The sequence below is a fragment of the Bos grunniens genome, chromosome 19, assembly GCF_055505025.1.
Source record: "Bos grunniens cultivar Pamir isolate PY7600 chromosome 19, Bosgru_T2T1.0, whole genome shotgun sequence".
Lineage (NCBI taxonomy): Eukaryota > Metazoa > Chordata > Mammalia > Artiodactyla > Bovidae > Bos > Bos grunniens.
In genome coordinates this window covers 27,899,255-27,916,716 of record NC_141183.1, presented here as the reverse complement: position 1 = coordinate 27,916,716, position 17,462 = coordinate 27,899,255, and the positions used below count along the sequence as shown (strand labels likewise).

General features: G+C 39.6%; 1 protein-coding gene across 47 annotated transcripts in view; it reads left to right on the top strand.

The window, feature by feature from the left end:
• Positions 1-17,462, top strand: part of MBTD1 (mbt domain containing 1) — a 68,503-nt gene that overhangs the window by 10,712 nt on the left and 40,329 nt on the right. For 2 of the 47 annotated variants that reach the window (XM_086358249.1, XM_086358236.1), the window contains exon 4: positions 14,552-14,634. The exons of the other annotated variants lie outside the window; for them this stretch is intronic. The gene's annotated coding sequence lies outside the window, so the exon portion shown is untranslated. The remainder of the gene's footprint in view (positions 1-14,551; positions 14,635-17,462) is intronic. 47 annotated transcript variants of the gene reach the window in all.

Below are 17,462 nucleotides of genomic sequence, written 5' to 3'. Positions count from 1 at the left end.
GAGCAGAGGAAAATTCATACTCCTAAATTATCAGTCAGTTGTTAAAGGAAAATGCAAATGTGACTTTTAAAGGTTTTCTGGGCTTTATCAGCAATTGATACATTGGACAGCATCCAGTCTAGCAGTTAGAAAGGCACTCTGAAAAGCTGCACAAGGCCAAGAGATTTTGATAGACCAAAGTGAGCAAGGGGAACAAGGAAGTTCTACTAGACATTTACTGATTGGTTAAAATGGTGTTACTTGACTTAATGGAGCAAAAAGAGGTCTTGGAGCTGCCTCAAGTAATTGGTGCTGATTTGTGCCTAGGTTGACCTAGGCCTGTCTCTTCCAGAAGAGCTGAGTGTAGAAACTTAACCATTAAATTTTGGTTTTCTGACTTGGGCCTCAGCCTGAGCAACTCCATCTTGGGCCTCATCTGGTTACTTTGTTGTTGTTCAGTCGCATAGTGGTCTCAGACTCTTTGCAACCCCATGGACTGCAACATGCCAGGTCTCCCTGTCCCTCACCATCTCCTAGGGCTTGCCCAAGTTATTGTTCATTGCATCAGTGATTCCATCCAGCCATTTCATCTTCTGACACCCTCTTCTCCTTCTGCCCTCAATCTTTCCCAGCATCAGGCACTTTTCCAAAGAGCCGTCTGTTTGTATCAGATGACCAAAATACTGGCACTTTAGCTTCAGTCCTTCCAGTGAGTATTCAGGGTTGATTTCCCTTAAGATTGACTGGTTTGATCTCTTTGCTGTCCAAGGGACTTTCTGGAGTTTTCTCCAGCACCACATTTTGAAGGCATCAATTCTTTGGCATTCTGCCTTCTTTATGGTCCAGCTCTCATAACCATATGTGACCACTGGGAAGACCATAGCGTTGACTATGTGGATTTTTGTCGGCAGAATAATGTCTCTGCTTTTCAACACACTGTCTAGGTTTGTCATAGCTTTTCTTCCAAGGAGCAAGTGTCCTTTAATTTCATGGCTACAGTCATCGTCCGTAGTGATTTTGGAGCCCAAGGAGAGGAAATTGTCACTACTTCCACCTTTTCCCCTTCTGTTTGCCATGTAGTAATGGGGCCAGATGCCATTATCTTAGTTTTTTTAATATTTAGTCTTAAGCCAGCTCTTTTCACTCTCCTCCTTCACCCTCATCAAGAGGCTCTTAAGTTCCTCTTTGCTTTCTGCCATTAGAGTGGTATCATGCGCATAGCTGAGGTTGTTGATGTTTCTCCCGCCTATCTGGATTCCAGCTTGTAACTCATCCAGCCCAGCATTTCTCATGATGTGCTCAGCGTGTAGGTTAAACACGGTGACAGCAGACAGCCCTGTTGTACTCCTTTCTCTGTCTTGAACCAGTTAGTTGTTCCATACAGGGTTCTAACTGTTGCTTCTTGACCCACATACAGGTTTCTCAGGAGATAGGTAAGATGATCTGGTATTTCCATCTCTCTAAGAGCTTTCCACAGTTTGTAATGATCCACACAGTCAGAGGCTTTAGCATAGTTGATGAAACAGAGATAGTTGTTTTTCTGAAATTCCCTTGCTTTCTCTATAATCCAGCGAAGGTTGGCAGTTTAATTTCCAGTTCCTCTTCCTTTTCTAAACCCAGCTTGGACATCTAGAAGTTCTTAGTTTGCATAATGCTGAAGCCTAGCATGCAGGATTTTACCCATGACCTTACTAGCATGGGAGATGAGTGCAATTGTCCAGTCGTTAGCACATTCTTTGGTACCGCCTTTCTTGGGAATTATGTTGAGGATTGACCTTTTCCAGTCCTGTGGCCACTGCTGGGTCTTCCAGATTTGCTGACGTAAGGAATGCAAAACCTTGATGGCCTCATCTTTTAGGGATTTTGAATAGTCCTGCTGGAATTTCATCATATCCACTAGCTTTATTAACAGCAGTGCTTCTTAAGGCCCACTTGACTTCACAATCCATAATGTCTTGTTCTGGATGACTAACCATATCATTGTAGTAATTTGGTTCATTAAGATCTTTTTTATACAGCTCTTCCATGTATTCTATCTTTACTTGATTTCTTCAGTGTCTACTAGGTCTCTACCATTTTTATCCTTTATTGTGCCCATCTTTGGGTGGAATGGCCCCTTGATGTTTCCAGTTTTCCTGAAGAGATCTCTAGTCTTGCCTCTTTTTTGTGTTTTCTTCAATTACTAAGCCCTGTTCATTGAAGAAGGCCTTCTTGTTCTCCCAGCTATTCCTTTGGAACTCCGTATTTAATTGGGTGTACCTCTCCCCTCTCCCTTGCTTTTCACTTCTCTTTGTTCTTCCGCTATTTGTAAAGCCTCCTCAGGTAACATCACTTTGCCTTCTTGGTTACTTTAGCATAGTAAAAATAAAAGATTGAAAATAAATAATTCCCAACTCAGAAACAAAAAAGAATAGCAAAGTAAGCCAAAGCAAAACACAGAAAACAAAAGAAGTAATAGGTAAATGTAGAAATTAATTTGTTAAAAAGCAGAGAAAACTGTATGTAAAATTGATGGGTCAGTCCTGGACCTTTATATTGAAATTCACAAAATAAGTAAACCATTAGCTAGTTTAATCAAGGGGAAGAGGAGGATGCACAGACATACAGAATGCATAACAAAAGGATAATTTGATACAAAACACATTGAGAAAATCATAAACAACTATTTTGCATACACTATGCAAATAAATTTGAGAACCTAGATGAAATGGATTATTAGGAAAATATAGTTTCAGAAAATTGACCTCACCAAAGATTAAAAAAAAAAAAATACTTGAACACTTTCCATAGAAGAGTTGGAGAAATTATCAAGTAGGTATCCTACAAGTAGCTTGCCTGGTGGCTGAACCAGTAAAGAATCAGACTGCAGTGCAAGAGACCTGGGGTCTACCCCTAGGTCCAGAAGATCCCCTGGTGAAGGGAATGGCAATTCTCCAGGAATTCTTGCCTGGAGAATCCTGGAGGAGCCCAGCAGGCTACAGTCCATGGGATCGCAAGGAGTCAAACATGGCTGAGCAACTAACACCTATTCCACGAAACACCAGACCCAAATGATTTCACATAGGATTTTGTGAAACCTTTAGTGACCAATGCTACACGAATCATTTCAGACCATAAAAAATGAAGGAAAACGATCTAAGTATTTTTATGAAGCAAGACTAATAACCAATTTTTTGACCTGATAAAAATAATGCAAAGAAATGAAAATCAGACATTTGTGAATGTCAATGCAAAATGCTAAATGTTGTGCAATCTCTAGCGTTGTATTCAAATATATTGTGATAAAGTAAGGTTTGTAGTAGGAATACAAGAATGATTCAGTATTTGGAACTCTACTGGTGTATAATTTACCATATTAATAGCTCTAAGGAGAACAGTCATATTTTCTTTTTAGATGCTGGGTAAGTCCGTGACAATAGGAAAGATCTATTCCTTTTAGAAATTTTTAAGAAAACAAGAATGGATGGATTCTTCCTTAACATGATTTTCATAAATATACATGCACCATATACATATATACATACACCTTAATCCTAAAACTAGCATCTTAGTAGGAAAACACTAAGATCAGAAAGAAAGGGTGTCCCTTGTCTCCACTGTTTAACATTGTACTATAAGTATGAACCAATCAGTTAGGAAAAAGAAAACAATTATAAGCATAGTGGGAAAGAGAAGTTTCTTTGCAAGTGACATGGTAGTTTATCTGAAAAACCCTAGAAAATTAATGACAAAACTTTAAAAATAACTTTGCAAGATTGCAGGATATAAAATGATACACCTTAGTGTACTCTTGATAAAGGTGAAAGAGTGGAGTGAAAAAGCTGGCTTAAGATTCAGCAATCAAAAAACAAATATCATGGCATCCAGTCACATCACTTCATGGCAAATAGATGGGGAAAAAATGGAAACAATGACACTTTATTTTCTTGGGCTCCAAAATCAATGTGAACGGTGACTGCACAAATTAAAAGATGCTTGCTCCTCAGAAGGAAAGCTATGACAAACCTAAACACTGTTTTAAAAAAAAAGGCAGAGACATCACTTTGCCATCAAAGTTCCATACAGTCAGAGCTATGGTTTTTCAAATGGTCATGTACAGATGTGAGAGTTGGACCCTAAAGAAGGCTAAGTGCCGAAGAAATTAACACTTTTGAACTGTGGGGTTGGAGAAGACCCTTGAGAGTCCCTTGGACAGCAAGGAAGTCTAACCAGGCAATCCTAAAGGAAATCATCCTTGAATATTCATTGGAAGGACTGATACTGAAGCTCCAGTACTTTCGCCACCTGTTGTAAAGAGCCAGCTCACTGGAAAAGACTGTGATGCTGGGAAAGATTGAGGACATGAGGAGAAAGGAGCAACAGAGGATGAGATGGTTGGATGGCATCATTGACTCAATGGACATGAGTTTGAGCATACTCCAGGAGATAGTGAAGGACAGGAAAGCCTGGTGTGCTGCAGTTGATAGGGTCACAAAGAGTTGAACACCACTGAGGAACTGAACAACAATGTGCTAAGTAAACAAGTCAACAATATAACAAGGAAAAATTGCACTTATATTAACCACAAAATATGCTTAAATTCCTAAGATGATGCAGACTGTAAAACACATTTCATATTCTTACTTAAGACGTCTCAGTATTATGAAGATGTCACTTCTTCCTAAGTTGGTAAATCTAATGAGACCCTAATAATACCCAACAATTTTACGATACAGAGCTAAATTAGTTAGTACTGAAGTTCATTTGGAAAAATAAAACATGCAAGAGTTTTGAAACATTAAAGGGAAAATACATGAAATAATATAAAGTTTAGATATGGAGACAACTACATATGGAAACCTGATGTATAAAGTGGTGTTTCAAAGCACTGTGATAAAATAGACATTTTAGTAAAAAGGGTTACTACAACTAGGTAGTTGGGGAAAGATAACGTTAGGTCTATTCTTCACCTCATTTTTTTGTGTGCTTAGTTGTGTTGGACTGTGCAACCCCATGGACAGTAGCCCACGAGGCTCCTCTGCCTGTGGAATTTTCCAGGCAAGGATACTGGAGTGGGGTGATATTTCCTACTCCAGGGGATCTTCTGATCCAGGAATCAAACCCATGTCTCTTGTGTCTTCTGCATTGGCATGCAGATTCTTTACCACTAGCACTACCTAGAACCCCCCTCTTCACACCATACCTAAGAATAAACTCTGGATCAGTGATACAATTATAAAAAACTACAAATAACATATATAGGTGAATTTGGAAATTTTTCTGTGATTCAAGATCAAGGTACATTGAAAGAAAATACTGATAAATTTTACTACATTAAAAAATTTTAGTTGCATGACAAAAAACTATAAGCAAAATCAAAAATTTGCCATATATAACACACAAGGGCAAATTTAGGGTAAATTCCTAAATACAAAGTTTTGAGTAAACATTTGAAAGATTAAAAACACTGAAAAAAAAAGGATAAAAGATAAGAACAGACAAATCCACACACATTTACAAGAATGATAATGGCTTAATGTAAAATTGTATTGGTTTATAATACCAGTCCCCACTAAAAAGGGTGAGAGCTCCTTGGAGAAATGGTTGATTTCAGAGCTGGAGCAGTGTAGGTTTAAAATAATACTAGATTATCTTGATATCCCAGAAAGTAAGGCATTGTCCAAAATGGATGTGGGCATGTCAGAATGACGTGGAGTTAGTTCAGAGTGATCCTAGTAGCCAAATCTGGGGTGATTTGAACCCCCAAATAATTAAGGACAATAATGAATTATAAACTGTGCTATGAAAAAAAAAAACAACTATGCTATGCTAAGTCACTTCAGTCGTGTCCGACTCTGTGTGACCCCATAGACGGCAGCCACCAGGCTCCCCTGTCCCTGGGATTCTCCAGGCAAGAACACTGGAGTGGGTTGCCGTTTCCTTCTCCAATGCATGAAAGTGAAAAGTGAAAGCGAAGTCGCTCAGTCGTGTCCGACTCTTAGCGACCCCATGGACTACAGCCTACCAGGCTCCTCCATCCATGGGATTTTCCAGGCAAGAGTACTGGAGTGGGTGCCATTGCCTTCTCCGGAATTATAAACTACTGGGGGAAAAAAAAGGAGTTAGTGAGCTCATACTGATAATGAGTAGGTAGATATATAAAGGGGATGATGAGAGAGTTTCCTACTGACTGGTAAGAGAATACTAGAATTAGAAAATCATTTTGTGACATCATAATGTTTGGTTCTGCAGGAGCTTTTGGATGCCTGAGTTAGGGAAAAGAAGGGTGGAATTTCGATGAGAAACAGTATTTGTTTTAAATGTGTCCCTAAGATTGCTTATTAATTTCAGGGAGAAGTATGTAAGGTAAGTATACTGGAAAACCTAGACAGCACCAAGAGGGGAGGAGGCCTATATTCTCTGAAAGCAATCTTCTAGATTAAAGAAAACTAAGGAAGCAAATACAACATGTGATCCTGGACTGGAGGGAAGAAATTTATAAAGGATATTATTGGGTCCATTGAACTACAGATGGTAAGTTAGGGCAAAGTGTTTTATGTTAAATTTCCTGAAATTGAATAATTGTGGTGTAGTTATGAGAGAATGTTTATATTCTCAGGAAATGCACACTGAAGCAGTTTGGAATAAAAAGACATGTATGGGACTTCCTGGTGGTCCAGTGGTTAAGGTTCTGCAGTGGAAACTTCAGGGGGCATGGGTTTGATCTCTGGCCAGGGAAGTCTGATCCTTCATGCTGATGGGGTGCAATCAAAACAAACAAAAAAAAACTATGCAACTCACTCTCAAATGGTTCAGAAAAATATTTATATATTTCAACAGAAGAATTAAACAAACGGAGCAATTTTTTATCGATTAGTGAATCTGAGTAGAATACACAGGATTTCATTGTACTATTTTTCCAACTTTTCTGAAAGTTCAAGAGTTATTTCCAAGTAAAAAGTTAAAACAGCAGAGGAGACTGCACGAACATACTGTTTTCATCCAGCATATGAATCAGCATATTGGCAAAAAAAAAACACTCTTACTTCTTCACTGCTGCTGCTAAGTCGCTTCAGTCATGTCCGACTCTGTGCGACCCCATAGACGGCAGCCCACCAGGCCCTGCCATCCCTGGGATTCTCCAGGCAAGAACACTGGAGTGGGTTGCCATTTCCTCCTCCAGTGCATGAAAGTGAAAAGTGGAAGTGAAGTCACTCAGTCGTTTCTGACTCTTAGCGACCCCATGGACTGCAGCCTACCAGGCTCCTCCATCCTTGGCATTTTCCAGGCAAGAGTACTGGAGTGGGTTGCCATTGCCTTCTCCGACTTCTTCATTATTGCCAGAGTAAATTCAAAATGGTGAAATCTCCATGCAGGAGAACTTGGCAATAGCTAACAAAATTACTACATTCACCATTCTAACCAGCAGTCACACTTCTGGGAGTATATCCTGAAGGTTTACCACAAATAATTCATATACATGTATATGTTCATGGCAGCAATATTTGTCATTTGTCATATGACAAAAATTTGTCATATTTTTCATTGTAAAACACTGAAAACTATTAAATGTCTAAGTGAGATTAGTTTGATAAACACACACAATGTAGGAACTGTTCAGCTTAAAAAGAAATGAGGAAAAATAAAAAAAAAGAAATGAGGAAGATGTCTATGCTTTGAAACAGTGTTTTCCAGGGTATTTTTCTAAATAAAAGCAAAGGATGGAGGAATTTAGTATGTGGCCTTTGTGTAAGAAAGAAGAAGAAATAAGGAAGCATAAATATACCTGTTTAACTTTTTAAAACATAGATACAATAAGAGATGAACCAGAAAGCAATAAAGTTGGTTACCCACCTTACAAGAGTCAGTGGTAGGGTAAGGCAAGGAAATGATATTTCTCCAACTTACATCTCCTGATTTTTTTGATAGTCCCTAAAACTGAAACAAATTCACTAAGGATGTCAAGGGAGATGCAAGCCAAAACCCAGCTTATTTCAAGTTAGTAACTATAACCACAACTGAAGGAGAGAGAAATAACAAATCCAGGTAATTCTTGAACTTGATATTCTATTGCTTGGTTTGGAGACAAGAGATTACAAAGAAATTCCGAATATAAAAGTTCATTTTTATAGCAGTATAGATGTTATGCTTCTGAAACTTATTTAAATATAGAAAAGGATGGAGCATATAAATGTTAATTTTGTTGGAGGCCAGGGTTTTCAGTAGAAGAAGAGAGCAACAAATAGGAATGTGGGAAGGTAAGGAAAAGCCCTGTAGGGATGGAAAATGTAAGTGTGAACTCATGATTTTCTAAAATACATTGTGTATATATATAAGACAAATGTCACATTTTTGTGTGCATATTTATTCCAACTCACATGCACTGAAGGGCTCCAGAATCAAACAGATACCCTAGTGGCAATGAGCACATGGACCACCTAGGTCTTTATTTCTAACATTGCCAATAAAAGAAACCAGGGCTCTCTGGAGAAATGGTTGATTCCAGATTTGAGACAGAAAGTGAGTAGAAGATAAGCCTTGCCTGTCTTGTGATACCAGAAAGTAAAGAAATGCTCAAAAATGATAGGGCCATGTCAGAATGACACAGGAGTCTGCCTGAATGGGTTCCAGCTGGCCGAATCTGGCATGGTTTGAACCCCCAAATAACAAAGGACAATAGGGAATTATAAACCACTGAAACATAGGAATCCAGAAGTTAAAAGCCTTAAGAGAGGAAAGAGAGCTTTTCTTTACAGAAGAATACCAGCTGATGGATATGGAAGGATTTCTGGGATTGGAAAATCATAGTAAAAGATAGGGCAAAAATCACTGAATGCTAAATCTGGAGTGACATTTTGATGAGCACTTCATTCACATGGTCTTGAAGTGTCCTCTATAGTAGTTGTTTAATTGCTCAGTCGTGTGTCCAACTCTTTGCAACGCCATGAACTGTAGCCCACCAGGCTTCTCTGTCCCTGAGATTTTCCAGGCCAGATTTCTAGAGTGGGTTGCCATTTTCTCCTCCAAGGGATCTTGCTGACCCAGGGATTGAACACATGTCTCTGTGCCTCCTGCATCAAAGGCAGATTCTTTACTGCTGAGCCACAGGGGAAGCCCCATCTTCCTATAGACTGCTTATTTAAGTAAGAAAAATAGTAAGACTTTAGTGAAGAACCAGATGGCAACTAGACCAAGTCTTCAAACTTATCACCAGTAAGGGGCAGATGGACACATGTAATCTGGATTTGCTTCCCTGAGAAAAGTATCATCAGTTATGTAGTATTTCAACTGGGAATATACAGTCTGAATCTAATGATGCTGCTGCTGCTGCTAAGTCGCTTCAGTCGTGTCTGACTCTGTGCAGCCCCATAGACGGCAGCTCACCAGGCTCCCCCATCCCTCAGATTCTCTAGGCAAGAGTACTAGAGTGGGTTGCCATTGCCTTCTCCAGAATCTAATGATGAGAAAATCTCAAATCCAAAAAGAAGGAATTTTTATCTTAGTAAAGGAGAGGAAATCTGTGCAAAAGACTTCCAAATAATTTGTGTAGATAGTCCACCCTTATGGAGGGGGTGCTTAATTCCCAACTCCTTAAGCATGGACTTCCAATAGTTCCTTCCAAAGAGTAAAATATGGAGGAGGGGAGAGGAGTAATTTTAGAGTAGAGAAAACTGACATACTTCTCAGGCAAGTAATCAAGGTCAGCATCAACAGGGATAAACGATGTTGAAGGATTTATCCTTGATGTAACAAAGGACACTTGATATCTGTGATCTTCTTCCCAAAAGTATAAACCCAGTCTAATCATAAGAACATTGTACAGGAGGCAGTGATCAAGACCATCCCCAAGAAAAAGAAATGCAAAAAGGCAAAATGGTTGCCTGAGGAGGCCTTACAAATAGCTGAGAATAGAAGAGAAGCTAAAGGCAAAGGAGAAAAGGAAAGATGTACCCTTTGAATGCAGAGTTCCAAAGAATAGCAAGGAGGGATAAGGAAGGCTTCCTCAATGGTCAGTGCAAAGAAATAGAGGAAAATAGTAGAATGGGAAAGACTAGAGATCTCTTCTAGAAAATTAGAGATACCAAGGGAACATTTCATGCAGAGAGGACACAGTAAAGGACAGGAATGGTATGGGCCTAACAGAAGCAGAGGATATTAAGAAGAGGGGGCAAGAACACACAGAACTATACAAAAAAGATCTTCATGTCCCAGATAAGCATAATGGTGTGATCACTCACCTAGAGCCAGGCATCTTGGAATGTGAAATCAAGTAGGGCTTAGGAAGCATCACTACAAACAAAGCTAGTGGAGGTGATGGAATTCCAGTTGATCTATTTCAAATCCTAAAAGATGATGCTCTGAAGGTGCTGCACTCAATGTGCCAGTGAGTTTGGAAAACTCAGAAGTGGCCACAGGATTGAAAAAGGTCAGTTTTTATTCCAATCCCAAAGAGAAGCAATGCCAAAGAATGTTCAAACTACTGCACAATTGCACTAATCTCACACGCTAGCAAAGTAATGCTCAAAATTCTCCAAGCCATGGTTCAACAGTAGGTGAACAACTTCCAGATGTTCAAGCTGGATTTAGAAAAAGCAAAGGAACGAGAGATCAAATTGCCAACATCCGTTGGATCATGAAAAAAGCAGGAGAGTTCCAGAAAAACATCTACTTCCGCTTTATTGAGTATGCCAAAGTCTTTGTGTGGATTGCAACAAACTGTGGAAAATTCTTAAAGAGATGGGAGTACCAGACCACTTGACCTGCCTCCTGAGAAATCATATTGCAGGTCAAGAAACAACAGTTAGAACTGGACATTGAACTGTAGATTGGTTCCAAATCTGGAAAGGAGTATGTCAAGGCTGTATATTGTCACCCTGCTTATTTAACTTATATGCAGAGTTAAAAGCACAAACTGGAATCAAGATTGCCGGGAGAAATATCAATAACCTCAGATATGCAAATGACACCACCCTTATGGCAGAAAGTGAAGAAATACTAAAGAGCCTCTTGATGAAAATGAAAGAGAAGAATGAAAAAATTGGCTTAAAACTCAGTATTCAGAAAACTAAGATCATGGCATCCAGTCCCATCACTTCACAGCAAGTAGATGGTGAAACAACAGAAACAGTGAGAGACTTTATTTTCTTGGACTTCAAAATCACTGCAGACTGTGACTGCAGCCATGAAATTAAAAGATGCTTGATCCTTGGAAGAAGAGCCATGACCAGCCTGACAGCATATTAAAAAGCAGAGACATTACTTTGCCACCAAAGGTATGTCTAGTCAAGACTATGGTTTTTCCACTGGTCATGTATAGACGTGAGAGTTGGACTATAAAGAAGGCTGAGTGCCAAAGAATTGATGCTTTTGAACTGTGGTGTTGGAGAACACTCTTGAGAGTCCCTTGGACTGCAAGGAGATCCAACCAGTCCGTCTTAAAGGAAATCAGTCCTGAATATTCATTGGAAGGACTGATGCTGAATCTGAAACTTCAATACTTTGGCCACCTAACATGAAGAACTGACTCATTTGAAAAGACCCTGATGCTGGGAAAGATTGAAGGCAGGAGTAGAAGGGGACGACAGAGGATGAGATGGTTGGATGCCATCACCAACTCAATGGACATGAGTTTGAGTAAGCTCTGGGAGTTGGTGATGGACAGGGAAGCCTGGCGTGCTGCAGTTCATGGGGTTGCAAAGAGTCAGAAACAACTGAGCAACTGAACTGAATAAATACATTTTGATATGTCCACACAGTAATTCCATCTCGCTACTTTATGATAAAAATAAATGAATTACTGATACTCATAACAGGGACAAATCTCATCATAATTATGCTGAGTGAAAAACTGTACCCCCCCCCCCAAAAAAAAGCTGTATGATTTCATTTGTATTTAAAACTTTGAAAAAACTAATGTACAGTCACAGAAAACAGATCAGTAAGCTACTTGGGGAGAAGGCAATGGCAACCCACTCCAGTACTCTTGCCTGGGAAATCCCATGGACGGAGGAGCCTATGGGCTACAGTCCATGGGGTTTCCAAGAGTTGGACACGACTGAGCGACTTCACTTTCACTTTTCACTTTCATGCACTTGAGGAGGAAATGGCAGCCCACTCCAGTGTTCTTGCCTGGAGAATCCCAGGGACAGAGGACCCTGGTGGGCTGCCGTCAGTGGGGTTGCACAGAGTCGGACACGACTGAAGCGACTTAGCAGCAGCAAACTACTTGGGGAACGGATGGGGCCAGGGGAGGGAAAGAATTTACAAAGCAGCATGAAGAAACATATGGTGATTATGGACAGGTTCTGTATCTTGACTGTGGTGATAGTTTAATGAGTGCTGTATTTGTCAAAACTTGCCAAGACAATGATAAAAGGGATGTCCTTGGATTGACAGCTGTACAGGAGGTCTAGAAAGCAACCATACTGTATTGGAGGAGGAGGGATGAAGGTGGCTCCAGGATAAAAACGAACCTTTGACAGTTGAAGGATTTAGAAAAAGGCAATAGGTACTTTTAATAGAGATTAAATGAAAAAGGAATGAGACAATTGCTAACTCCAGGAAAAGTTATACCAAAATGGAATACAGAGTTTCCTGGTGGCCTAGCAGTTAGGATTCTAGCCTCTCACTGCTGTGGCCCAGGTTCAGTCCAGTGACTGGGCTGAGGAGCAGTAAATACAATCACATAAACACTGGGCATATTCCCCTTGTGTTCCTTGGATGACATATTCTGTGTTTGCAGGGTCCGTGGAAGAGATTAGAGAGTATCTCTCTAGAACAAAAGTCCTTAAAGATGCTTTGGAAAGGGCTGCATACTGTATATTCCTCTTAAATTATTGTAATGTTCACAATGTGTTAAGGGTTCGTAGAGGGCTTTGAAGTAAGGACAATTTCCTAAATATGTTTGATCATAATCCTTTTTTTTTAAATGTTAACACCCTTTAATTATTAACACTAAAATGTTTGACTCTCCGAAATTTTAGGTTTATATTCTCTTAACAAGTTGAGTCAGAATAAGATACTCTATTGACACTAAAGGGTCAGTAAATATGTCAGCTGCTAAGCAAGCTGACTATCAAGTGGACGACAAGCTTCTATGAAAACTCTGGGTTGTAAAAGATAATCTCTGCATGGAGTTAGGGTGTATGAATTTATTAGAACTTACAATTCTAGCCAGTTTTTACTAAATGTATATTCCAGGCATTGTGAAAAATACTTCATAGTGTCTTTATGTTGCCCTCAGGAAAAAAAACATATGTCAAACTTATACTCTGGCCTTCAAGGGCTCTGGTAATCTGAGTGTAGCATCCTCCTCATACCCCATCTCACTAGGTACCAGCTACCCTGACCTTTCAATGCATCAAGTATATGCCAGCCCTAAAGCCTCTGTCTTGCCTTTCCTTTGCCTAGAATATTCCAGCACCAGATACTCAGTTCAGTTCAGTTGCTCGGTCATGTCCGACTCTTTGTGACCTCATGGACTGCAGCACGTGAGGCCTCCCTATCTATCACCAACTCCCAGAGTCCACCCAAACTCATGTCCACTGAGTTGGTGATGCCATCCAACCATCTCATCCTCTGTTGTCCCCTTTTCCTCCTGCCCTCAATCTTTCCCAGCCTTAGGGTCTTTTCAAATGAGTCAGCACTTCGCATCAGTTGGCCAGAGTATTGGAGTTTCAGCTTCAACATCAGTCCTTCCAATGAATATTCAGGACTGATTTCCTTTAGGATGGACTGGTTGGATCTCCTCGCAGTCCAAGGGACTCTCAAGAGTCTTCTCCAACACCACAGTTCAAAAGCGTCAATTCTTTGGCACTCAGCTTTCTTTACAGTTCAACTCTCACATCCATACGTGACTACTGGAAAAACCATAGCCTTGACTAGATGGACCTTGTTGGCAAAGTAATGTCTCTGCTTTTGAATATGCTGTCTAGGTTGATCATAATTTTTCTTCCAAGGAGCAAGCATCTTTTTATTTCATGGCTGGAGTCACCATCTGCAGTGATTTTGGAGCCCAAAAAAATAAAGGCCGTCACTGTTTCCCCATCTGTTTGCCATGAAGTGATGGGACCAGATGCCATGATCTTCATTTTCTGAATGTTGAGCTATAAGCCAACTTTTTCACTCTCCTCCACTTTCATCAAGAGGCTCTTTAGTTCCTCTTCACTTTCTGCCACACTGGTGTCATCTGCATATCTGAGGTTATTGATATTTCTCCTGGCAATTTTGATTCCAGCTTGTGCTTCTTCCAGCCCAGCGTTTCTCATGATGTACTCTGCATAGAAGTTAAATAAGCAGGGTGACAATATACAGCCTTGACGTATTCCTTTTCCTATTTGGAACCAGTCTGTTGTTCCATGTCCAGTTCTAACTGCTGCTTCCTGACCTGCATACAGATTTCTCAAGAGGCAAATAAGGTGGTCTGGTATTCCCATCTCTTGAAGAATTTTCCAGAGTTTGTTGTGATCTATACAGTCAAAGGCTTTGGCATCGTCAATAAAGCAGATGTTTTACTGGAACTCTCTTGCTTTTTCGATGATCCAGCAGATGTTGGCAATTTGATCTCTGGTTCCTCTGCCTTTTCTAAAACCAGCTTGAACATCTGGAAGTTCATGGTTCACGTATTGCTGAAGCCTGGCCTGGAGAATTTTGAACATTACTTTGCTAGCATGTGAGGTGAGTGTAATTGTGTGGTAGTTTGAGCATTCTTTGGCATTGCCTTTCTTTGGGATTAGAATGAAAACTGACCTTTTCCAGTCCTGTGGCCACTGCTAAATTTTCCAAATTCGTTGGCATATTGAATGCAGCACTTTCATAGCATCATCTTTTAGGATTTGAAGTAGCTCAACTGGAATTCCATCACCTCCACTAGCTTTGTTCGTAGTGATGCTTCCTAAGGCCCACTTGACTTCGAATTCCAGAATGTCTGGTTCTAGGTGAGTGATCACAACATCTTGATTATCTGGGTTGTGAAGATCTTTTTTGTATAGTTCTTCTGTATATTCTTGGCCCCTCTTCTTAATATCTTCTGCTTCTGTTAGGTTCATACCATTTCTGTCCTTTATTGACCCCATCTTTGCATGAAATGTTCCTTGGTATCTCTAATTTTCCAGAAGAGATCTTTAGTCTTTCCCATTCTGTTATTTTTCTCTATTTCTTTGCACTAATCACTGAGGAAGCCTTTCTTATCTCTTCTTGCTATTCCTTGGAACTCTGCATTCAGATGGGTATATCTTTCCTTTCCTCCTTTGCTTTTCACTTTTCTTCTTTTCACAGCTATTTGTAAGGCCTACTCAGACAGCCATTTTGCTTTTTTGGATTTCTTTTTCTTGGGAATGTCTCCCTGTCTCCTGTACAATGTCATGAACCTCCGTCCGTAGTTCATCAGGCACTCTGTCTTATCAGATCTAGTCCCTTAAATCTGTTTGTCACTTCTACTGTGTAATCATAAGGGATTTGATTTAGGTCATACCTGCATGGTCTAGTGGTTTTCCCCACTTTTTTCGATTTAAGTCTCAATTTTGCAATAAGGAGTTCATGATCTGAGCCACAGTCCACTCCCGGTCTTGTTTTTGCTGACTGTATAGAGCTTCTCCATCTTTGGCTGCAAAGAATATAATCAGTCTGATTTCAGTGTTGGCCATCTGGTGATGTCCATATGTAGAGTCTTGTCTTGTGTTGTTGGAAGAGGGTTTCTGCTCTGACCAGTGCATTCTCTTGGCAAAACTCTATTAGCCTTTGCCCTGCTTCATTTTGTACTCCAGGCCAAGTTTTCCTGTTACTCCAGGTGTTTCTTGACTTCCTACTTTTGCATTTGAGTCCCCTATAATGAAAAGGACATCTTTTTTGAGTGTTAGTTCTAAAGGTCTTTTAGGTCTTCATAGAACTGAGCTGCTGCAGCTTCTTCAGCGTTACTGGTCGGGGTGTAGACTTGGATTACCGTGATATTGAATGGTTTGCCTTGGAAATGAACAGAGATCATTCTGTCGTTTTTGAGATTGCATCCAAGTACTGCATTTTGGACCCTCTTGTTGATAGCTACTCCATTTCTTCTAAGGGATTCCTGCCCACAGTAGTAGATGTAATGGTCATCTGAGCTAAATATTCAAGGCAGATATTCAAGTAACTGCCTTTTTTGTGCTCAGGATCCTTCCTTAATCTCAGTTGACTGCCCTAAGGGCCTTGTCCTTTTCACGTGCCTTGTATTATCACATGGCCTTGCTTGAATTTTCCCACCTGTGGACTCATCTGCTGTAAACTTTATGAAAACCATTGATCTCTCTTTAGCCTCTCTGAGAAACAAATGCTTGCTGAATGCTAAATGAACAAAAGAAAGAAGCCCATCACTTGCCCAGGTTCATAGTTCGTAAATGGCAAAGCTGAATCTCAAACCTGGGTCTGTCATAATTATGTGTTATTAGCACCACATTTTATATAAACAAGGATTATCCTATTCCCTACCAGCTTACCAGTATTACCAATATTGTTAAACTTTTCCTTTTCAATTGCCTTCAGAGTCTTATTTATTTTTTTGAAATCTTCTGTTGGTAGCAGATTTTGGTTCTTTGAAGATACATGTGATTTATAGAAATAACTAAGATTTTCAGAACTGAATCTGCTGAATAATCAGGCTGGGGGAAACAATAGTGGGAGATTGGGAGACTAATTCTAAAGTGACTACAAACAGCTTTTCCTTTTTAAATTGGGTCTAAAAGAGAGTTCTGAAAGAAGAATAGTTTTTTTTTTTAATGTGGCAATATTTGTAGAACATTTGTAGAGCCTCCCAAGGGGAGGACTTCTTAAGATCGTATTCACTTGAGTGTATAATATTCCCATTTTATGGATTGAAAAACTACTTCTTTTGCTTTCATAGTTACACATAATACAAATGGAAAATCAGTTCCCCTCCTCAGTGAAACGGTTTAATACAAGCATATCTGAAAATGATAGTTTATTTAGTAAAACTAAGAGATGCATTTCCATGGTTTTATCTTGTCAAGCTTTGGAAATAGATTTCAGCTTTGTTACTGGTCATGTTAAGACTTTAAACTAGCCAGGAAAGAAATTGTGCATAAAGTGTAAGATGATACCAAGAAACTTATAACTGAGCAAAAGAAGAAGATAGGTACCAAACTCTAAAGATTTTTTGGCTGACAATTTTCATTCACTCTGTTGTAACTCAGTGTATGTTTAGTAATGGTTTGGTGGTTTGTTTGTGTTTTTTTTTTTTCATTTCAAATATTCCTTTTTTTTTTCTTTTTGTTATGTCCTGCTTTCTGTTAACTTTCTTATCACTGAACTTGAAGTTTTGGAATTGATTTCAGGAACAGTTGGAGTGGTGGTGGGTATTAGTTTGGGGATATTTTGGTGGCTTGAGTGAGGGAATATTGGGAGGAACATATGAGTAGCAGTTGCTCAATGTGATACATAGTTATCTTTGTGCTTGTTTTTTTTAAAGGGCATAGTGTTTAGCTGGAGATAATTGGGTTATGTCTAACTATTTA